Raw genomic sequence first — 9,454 nt, 5'->3', positions numbered from 1 at the left:
CCTCTCCAAGGTCTTTCTCCCCGCTTCCAGCTACTCCACCTCTCGAGCACTTGACCTTTGATCACCAAGCCCGCGTCAAGCCTCAGGTTTCTTTCACTCGGACAGCTGCCAGGTTACTCCACCTCTCTTGCTTAATCCAAAGCAAGGTGTTTTTGGTTGTCACAGTTGAATGTAACAGACTCCAATCTGACCACAAGCTATCGTTGAATCAACTTCGATGTAGAGCAGCTTCGGTCACCTTCTGGATGTATAACAGTTTAAGCTTTGTAACTCTCTTGAAACACTAAGATGTGTTTTCTCGCTATTTTGAATATCAGGATGATATTCCAAGTTAACCACTTGCACTTTGAACGTTTTAGACAGACACTTCTTAAGAATTTCGAACCCCTTCACTTCACTTCCCTTCTTTTTTTTTCTTCTCTTCCATTCCTTTTGTGTCTTTACGTCCTTATATATGAGAGTAGAGGAATAATTCCGTTGGAGGGAAAATTATTCCGTTTGAAATTTGTCTCCCATGCTGATCATGGGTCTTGCATATTTTCAGCATATTTCATGGAGTGGTGATCTTGTAACTTGAACCTCTTTGTCTTGTAGTGAATGTTCCATAGTTCACTTTTCTTGAGTCCATGCTCCACTTTCGTCTTTTGGTAAAAGTTACTCTTTTTATATTCCCATTATTCCTTGTTTGTAGGGAATCAGACCACTTCAGCATTGGTGCACCTTTTGACCGTTTGTGGTGGAAATCTGACGTGTCATCCATTTCCGCCCATTTTGAAATCTTCACGTTCGGCACCTCTTCATTATTCCATCTCCATGATATTCTTCTTCTCCAGACTTTAAGTATGACCGTCATTCAGCTTTGTTGGAGAATTGTTAGTGTATCGAGACCAAGGTTGATATCTTGATTGCTTAATGTCTCGAACTCAAATATCGAGAGGTCTATCTCTCGAACTCTGTTTATGTCTCGAACTGGATAACTGTATCGAGAGGTCCTACCTCTCGAACTCTGCTTATGTCTCGAGACTTAGTTGATGTCTCGCAGACCCTTATTCCTCCAGTGTTGTCCCATGCTTTCTTCTGATCTGTCTATATGATTACAACACACGAGACTTCTAAGATGTTCAAACAAATTTCCCTCAAGCTTAAATATTTTCCGAGTTGAGCTCAAAGTTACCCGGTTGTATTTTCGCTCTTGGTTTACTTGTCGAACTTACAGCGTTTTTGCCTATGCATCGAGACTTGGGGATTTCTACTTAACAGTTGGTATCATCAAAACCTATTACATGATGTTCCTAACACCTTTTATATTGTAGGAAGACTCCCCTCAACTAACCACGTGTGTGGTCATGCCTCTGCGCACACCCCCTCCACCCACGTGGCTATGCCTGCACTCCTCACCCCCTTGACACATGCGTCTACACCCCTGCGAGACATGCGCCTACACCCTACACACGCTGCACACCTACACCCTAGCTACACCCCCCAACTGCGATCTGACTGCACCCCTTGTCTGCACCCTAGTTGCCATTTGTCTACCCGCACCCCTTGTCTACACCCTAGCCGCCATTTGTCTACACCCATTGTCTACACCCTAGTCGCCATTTGTGTACACCCCTTGTCTACACCCTAGCTGCCATTTGTCTACACCCCTTGTCTACACCCCAACCACCATTTGTCTACACCCCTTGTCTACACCCAAACAATCCACCATTTGTCTACACCCTAGCCGTCATTTGTCTACACCCCTTGTCTACACCCCATGCATAAGTGGAGCTTCCTACCTTTTTTTTTTTTTTTGTTTTTTTTTTTGTAATGAGGGGAGGAATAAATCCGGGGTCATTATATGACCCTCACAATCGTAGAGGCGCTCAATGTGCCAATCTCGTCATGTCGAAGTAGCTTCTCGATCTCTCTCGGTGGATCATTGGTCCATCGGAATCTCTCAGGTTGATTGCGGGCCCCTTTAGCTAGCGCGTCCGCCACTTTATTTTGCTCTCTTGGGATGTGATTGAAGTTTATCTCCCATCTCCTGCTCTTCGAGGCTCTGCATAGCTCAACAATATTTCTCGTTGGACCATCATAATCTCCATGACCATTAATTAAGTGGATGGCCTTGGTGCAGTCCGATTCGATTTCCACCTTTCTGTAGCCTAGCTCCTAGGCTTTCTCCATCCCAGTAAGAATTCCCCACAGCTCCGCTTCCAAAGGATTACACGTGCCAATCCAACTTGAGAAAGCGCCTAAGAAAGCAGCTTCTTTATTGCGGATGACTCCTCCACTTGTAGCATGGTTCTGCTTGTCAATGCAACCATCCGTGTTGATCTTGATCCATCCCGCTTCTGGGGGTTTCCAAGGTTGTCTTCGCCGATTGTCTCCTTCCTGTCTTCCTCTCGGGCCTGCACCTCTCTCCAACACCGTTTCTGTCTCCTTGAATTTGCTTTGCAGCCAATCAATTTTGTCTTTGATGTCTCTCTCTTCTCCTTTGAAAACAACATCGTTCCTCCACTTCCATATCCACCAGACTGTTATTGCAAATATGGCATTTCTCTATTTTCGTCTCTGGCCTCCCGCATTTCCTGCCAAGTTAGTGCTCAACCACGTATGGAAATCAGCAGAGATAGACATACCTTGGTTCTCCATTAGACTAATATTTCTCCACACTTCCGCTGCTGCCGGGCAACTTCGGATGACATGATCTATGTCTTCTCTATCAGCTCCGCACACAATGCAACGCTCGTCTGGAGTAAACCGTTTCTTCCTTCTTTCCGTGTTGCACATGATTCTTCCATGTTTGACGAGCCACAAGAAAGATCGGATTCTATTGGGCACACGGAGTTTCCACACATCCCTCCACCCATCAGTGCTTCCCCTCGCTTGCCCTTTCAATATCAGTCCATAAGCTGATTTTGTTGAGAACACATAATCCTCATCATACCCCCATCCCATGATGTCTTTTCTAGTGTTGTCGTTTAATATCATCTTGGTGGCCACTTCATGTCTTTTAGCAGGATGAAGTGCAACGTCAATCCGGCTCCAGTCCCACATTCCCCTTGTATTCCACAGTTCGTCTACTCGCACTTCTTCATCACCTTTATTGAGAGGCCCAATAAGCCATTCTCGGAGTGATTCATTCCCAACCCAACGGTCAGTCCAAAAGCGAGTCAACCTCCCATTTCTCACCACTTTCTTCAAGCCATTTGTGAGAATTGGTGCCGTAGCGCAGATTCCTTTCCATAAGTTGGAGTCATTTCTCTTCCTCTTTATGTTTGCAATGCAAGTGCCTGCTTTCATATATTTGCGGCTAACAGCTTGAGCCCAGGTCTTGTTTTCTTCTTGGAGTATGCGCCATCCAAGCTTGGTTAGTAGCGCAATATTCATATTCCGCATGGATTTGATCCCAAGACCACCATCCTCTTTTGGTAGAGTAACCGTATTCCAATTGACCAAACTAGTCTTTCTCACACTGCCGTCCCCTCCCCATAGGAAGTTCCTCGTTCTTTTATCGATTTCATCACATATCCCTTTTGGAATTAGCATAGTTTGCATGGCATACGAAGGGATCGCATTGAGTACCGATTGGACCAACACTTGTCGCCCTGCTAGAGAAAGGAAACGCGTTTTCCATCCCTCCAGTTTGCTCTGTACCCGATCCAAGATATTCTTGCAATGGTCCTTGGTGATTCTCCCGTGGAGCGATGGCACACCAAGGTACCTCCCTAAATCAGTCGTCCTAGGGACACCCGCCATTGCAGCCAGCTTCTCCGCCTTTTCACTGCACACATTGCTTGAGAAAAAAATATTAGACTTAAGCTTATTGACACGTTGTCTAGAAAACTTACAGAAAACATCAAGGCACTCCATAATGTTGTGAATTTGGTCTTCTTCTGCCTCCGCAAAGAGGACCATGTCGTCCGCAAAGAACAAATGGGAAATGGTCGGCCCATTTTTTGAAGCCTTTATTCCTTTCCAACGTCCTTGAGCCACTGCTTGTGTGATTATGTGGCCCAGGCGTTCTATACATAACACAAAGAGATATGGAGATATGGAGTCCCCCTGCCGAACCCCTCGTTCCGGCTTGAACCTGTGTAGTTTCTTCCCTTCCCATAGGATGGACATCCCGGCAGTTTCCACACAATGCATGATATTCCTGACCCAATCATTATTCAAACCAACCTCCCTAAGTGTTGAACGTATGAATCCCCAGTCCAGGCGATCGTAAGCTTTCTCAAGGTCAACCTTCAACACCATGTATCCGGTTCGACCTTTTTCTGATCGAATGGTATGCAGCAATTCTTGGTATATCACTATATTATCCGTGATTTGCCTTTCTGGCAAGAAGCTGCTTTGATTAGGGCAAACAAGATTTGACATAATGCTCTTAAGCCTGTTAGTCATGACTTTCGTAACCAATTTATATACCACATTGCAAAGACTAATAGGTCTTAATTGAGATATATTTTCCGGATTTTGTACCTTGGGTATTAGCACAATATTCGTTTCATTTATTCCACTTGGGAGGATGCCTTCTGCAAAGAAGTCTTTAACCATGTTGTGCATACTATCTCCCACTGTGTTCCATGATTTTTGATAGAACATGGCATGAAATCCATCTGGTCCCGGTGCTTTGATCGGTGCCATGTCCATTAAAGCCTTATGAACCTCATCTTTAGAAAATTCCTTATTTACTACATTCCACTGTCCTGCGTCAATAATAGGAAAAAACCCACTTAAGTTGTCTGCAGTATCGAGCACATCCTCCTTGGTGTACAATTTCTTGTAGTATTCTTGGACTATGATCTCAATATGCTCCCTTTCGCATACCCATTCATTTTTATCATTCTTGAGGCCTTGAATTCTGCTTCTCGACCGACGAACCGTGGTTGCGGCATGGTAGAATTTAGTATTGAGATCTCCCGAGAGAATCCAATCCTCTCTAGATTTCTGGAACCACTTCAGCTCCTCCTGGTGGAGAACTTCGTCTAACTCTGCCCTCAATCTTTTCTCAAGCGTTAAGAGGCCACTATGCGGTCTACTTTCAATGCTCCGCTAAGCTCCTTCCACTCGTGCCAGTAATCGTCTCTTTCTTTTTTCAATGCCTCCAAATTCATTCTTGCTCCAATCCATACACTGTTTCTGCATGGCCAAGATATTTGCCATTATGGGCTTGCTGACATCCCAGCAACGATCCACCAAGTTGTGGAACCCTGGGTGTCTACTCCAGGCAGCCTGGTATTAGAACACAAAGTTCCTGGCGTGTTTTGTAGTGATTCCAACCTCAATGAGCAAAGGGGAATGATCAGAACAAATCCTTGTCATGTGAGTCACCCTTGTATCCGGGTGTCAAGTAATCCATTCCAAGTTACAAAGCGCTCGGTCAAGCCTTGCACCGGTAAATGTGGTAGCTTCCCGTCCTCTTGTCCAAGTAAACCTGGCACCAAAAAAACCCATATCAATCAAACCTTCCTTAAAGATCCAGTGTCTCATACCTGAGCATCTGTGGTCGTGAAAATTGTCCTTGTTGCTCACGTCCTCCATGCACATGACTGCATTGTAATCCCCAACCGTGAGCCATTCTTCATTTAGAGGAAGCTTATCATTCGAGAGATTGTCCCAAAGCTTGCTCCTGAAATTATGAGACGGGCTGCCATATACAAATGACACCAAGCCCAACTTTTCTTCTCCCATGTTTACTCTGGTTAACACGAACTGCGGATTAGTTGCGATAACCTCCACATTTACGTTGTTCCTCTAGAGAATCCAAATACCCCCGCTGAACCCAATTGCTTCGACTCTAACCCAATTGTCAAAACCAAAACTTTTGCATGCCTTGTCCGCTGCAACACTAGAAATTCTCGATTCCAACAAGCCAACCACATCGGCTTTAACCTTATTAACAAGGAGAATGAGAGCGCGTCTAAATCCTCTTGACGCAGCCCCCTGACAGTTCCAACTAATGATCTTCATAAAAAACCAAACAAACAAGGAACAAGAAGACACAAGCACCCAAGTGCTCACTGCAACACCACCCCTAGGCCAGTCGATTGGCCTTCCGTGAACTCAACCCCTGCTATAGGGTCCCCGGGCTCGCTAATGGCATCCAATTCATTCGGGTCTGGGGGGTCTTGGTGATGGTCACCACCTTCCGGTTGGGTCTGGACCTTTTCTGTCGTGTTCCCTTCTTCAGTGACCATAGTCCTCACCACCCGGTTCCCTCTCTCATATCCTCTAACCACGGTGTGACTCTCTGTTTCTGCTGCTTTGTTCCCCTGTTTTTTGTTTCCCTCCTTGCTCCTATTTTCATCCCTTGTGTTCTTCTCTGAGTTCTTCTCGGATGTGTTCCCTCTTCTAGGCACTGACTTATCATTTAGAATCTGGGCTTCTGTGACTTGTGTTTGAGGTCTCTTCCCTCTTCCCGAAAGAGCTGCACCTGTTGGGCCATCCGGCCTATCCATCATAACATATTCCTCTTGGGCTTCATCCTCGTTTTCTTCTTCAAGATTTTCTAAAGCCCCATACCGCAAGTTATTCCAAATCTTAAATCCTTCTCTATTAAAGTTGTCGTTCCTGTTTCCCTGATTTCCGCCGTTCTTTCCTTTTGAATTTTCATTCTTCCCGCTCATATTCTTTCCATTATTTCTCCTAGGTTCATTGTTTTGGTAGTTTCTTTGTTTCCTTGTAGCTATCATCCAGCTGCCATACTTGTCCTCCAACGGTCTTTTGGATCCCTGATTTGTCGCCTTAATTTCTCCAGCTTTCCATGTAGGGCCATGCATCGTTTCCGTCGCAGGATCGTTGACGCTCCCTGGTGCTCCGCCGCCTTGCTCCGGCAGCTCTTCTTCCACATGGTTATCTGCTAATTTGCATCCTTCTTTCATGTGCCCCACCATTCCGCATCTGAAACAAACTAAATGTAGTCCTTCATACTCGATTGTTCTCCTTTTGTTCCTAAGTGTGAATCTTGAAAGTAAAGGCTTGGTTATGTCAACTTCCACACACACACGTGCAAAGAGTCCTCGGGACGCAATGCTCGTCGCATGATCAACTTTCGTCGCAGTTCCAATCATATCTCTGACTCTCATCAAGAAATCGTAGTCGTAATACTCTATCGGCAGACATGGAAACCTCACCCACACAAGGAGTCTCAGGGTTGTGTCGCGCATGGGGTCAAAATCTGGCTCCCAATCTTTAACGGCGAGGCAGTGATCCATCACCGTCCACGGCCCTTCGAATCTAGCATGTTCATAATCTGCTACAGATGCGAAACGAACCAAAAAATATCCATTCTGAATGGCAATGAGGTCCATCCCTGACTTGGGATTCCAGATTGTTCTCAAACGCCTCAACAGATAGTTGTATCCAACCGTCTTCCCCAAAACTTTTATGATCAGGGTATTCTCCCACCTTCGTCTCATGCGCCTCTTCTTCTCCTTGGTAAGCTTCACCACCGGACAGTCTGGATCATCCTCCTCTTGTTCACCCGCTTCATCGTCCGAGACATCATCAGTAAGTGTCTCCCTGTCTTTCATCCCTGTCAGCGCTCGGTTGAAAGAAATCGCCGGTCTCTTTGTTGGCTGGCTAGTCTGCCCGCTCTGGATCTCAGCATGGGTATCCGTTCCAGTCGCCTGGCTAGTGTGTCCGTCCTCCTCCATCTCCATGGGTTTGTCCTCCCTCTCTGATAATCCCCTCTTCGTCTTCTTTTTGCTACGTTTTAGGAGGTCGGCCTCCTCCGCCGAGTCTCCGGCCTGCACTTGTTTCTCCGGCAAACTAGAGAGCATTTTTTCACCCAAAGATTTAGTTTTTTTCACTGAGGAAATCTTTGTATTACAGCTTCCTACCTTTTATTACATAAGATCTTGAGTGGTTTGGTGGTTAAAAACTTGTGCTAGTTTAGTAAATGTCTTTGGTTCAAACTCTCTAGTAGTATTTTTTTATTTATTCTGCTCCAAGAAAATGGGCCCAGGGTCCCATGACTCCATCAAGTACAAACTGCGAAAAAGAGGACTTAACGAGATTATTTTAATCTTTTAAAAAATTTTTTTTTTATTTAATTAAAGTTAAAGAAAATTATAAGTTATGTTGACATGGCATCCATGTATATAAAGAAAATTACACATGAAAGTCACATAACATAACATGTAATAACAAGTAACTTATAGGTAAAAATATTTTAATTGTATTTAAAAAAAAAAGAGTTGAGGGCAAATATGAAGTTTCTTTTAAGGGAAAATGACTTTTTTAGTCCCCCAATTATGTTATAATATATAGTAAACTCAATCCTTTAATAATAAGGGTGACGTCATTTAATCCGTAAATTGTTCACATATTGCCATTTTAGCCCCTCACCTCAAATATCCATTAAAATCTAATTTTGATGTAAAGAAAAATCTAAAAATTTATTTGCTTATCCCAAAACACAAGTCTGATAAGTATATAATTAAATATGAAATATATGTTACAAGTATTTGCGCTACGCAAAAATGTCGAAGGTAAATATTATAGTATCAGAAAGCTGAATTCTCCAGTATTAGAACAATTCTGGTGATAATTGTACAAGGCATTCTACTTTCATCAATCCAAATGGTATCCACAAATTCACCTTCCTTCTTCTTTTTCGATTCCCATATTCTCTTAACTTTATTTTCAACACATAATTTTCTTACTAGTTTGCCCATAGCCATCTCGACAATTCCCAACCAGAGTCCGATGATCCAAAAGCATCATTCTTTCATGCTCATTCTTTTTATTGTACTGACCAACAATGGAGAAATGTCGTGACCACTCGCGCGCGTAGCAAATTAAATGTTAAGAATGTATGTACCGCTTAGAAAAAACTTCTTACGTACTCTACTATTAAATATTGCTCATTTTGTTTTGTGTGTGGGTGTGTTTATATATATATATATATATATATATATATATATATATATATATATTTCTATTCAAATGTGGTCGCGCCTTCCCGTGCGTCCGTGCGGTTTACACCACTCAATTTTAAGAAATGCACCACTCAATGTTACGAATGCACCATAATGAAAATGCATTTCTTAATATGAAATGCACCACTCAATGTTATTTGTGTGGTGTATTTCTTAATATTGAGTGGTGTATTTCTTAACATTGAGTGGTGTAAATCGCACGGCCGCCCGGGAAGACGCGAGCGACCACACCTGAACATGACCCTATATATATATATATATATATATATATATATATATATATATATATATATATATATATATATATATATATATATATATATATATATATATATATATANCATTAAAGTTTTGTCTCAGAAATCGTAAAAGCTCTGATACCAAATAAGGGGGGTATGCTCCCGCAGGAGTGAAGTATGCCTCTAATAGAGGTTTCGTGAAGGAAAGTCTTAGTCTGTCTCTGGTCCACTGGAGTAATTCCAGTTTCTTCCATCCCAATCATCAGTTTCATGATGATT

Source organism: Ipomoea triloba, chromosome 1 (genome assembly GCF_003576645.1).
Source record: "Ipomoea triloba cultivar NCNSP0323 chromosome 1, ASM357664v1".
NCBI lineage: Eukaryota > Viridiplantae > Streptophyta > Magnoliopsida > Solanales > Convolvulaceae > Ipomoea > Ipomoea triloba.
The sequence above is the reverse complement of the archived record's forward strand: the minus strand, read 5'-3'. Positions refer to the sequence as shown.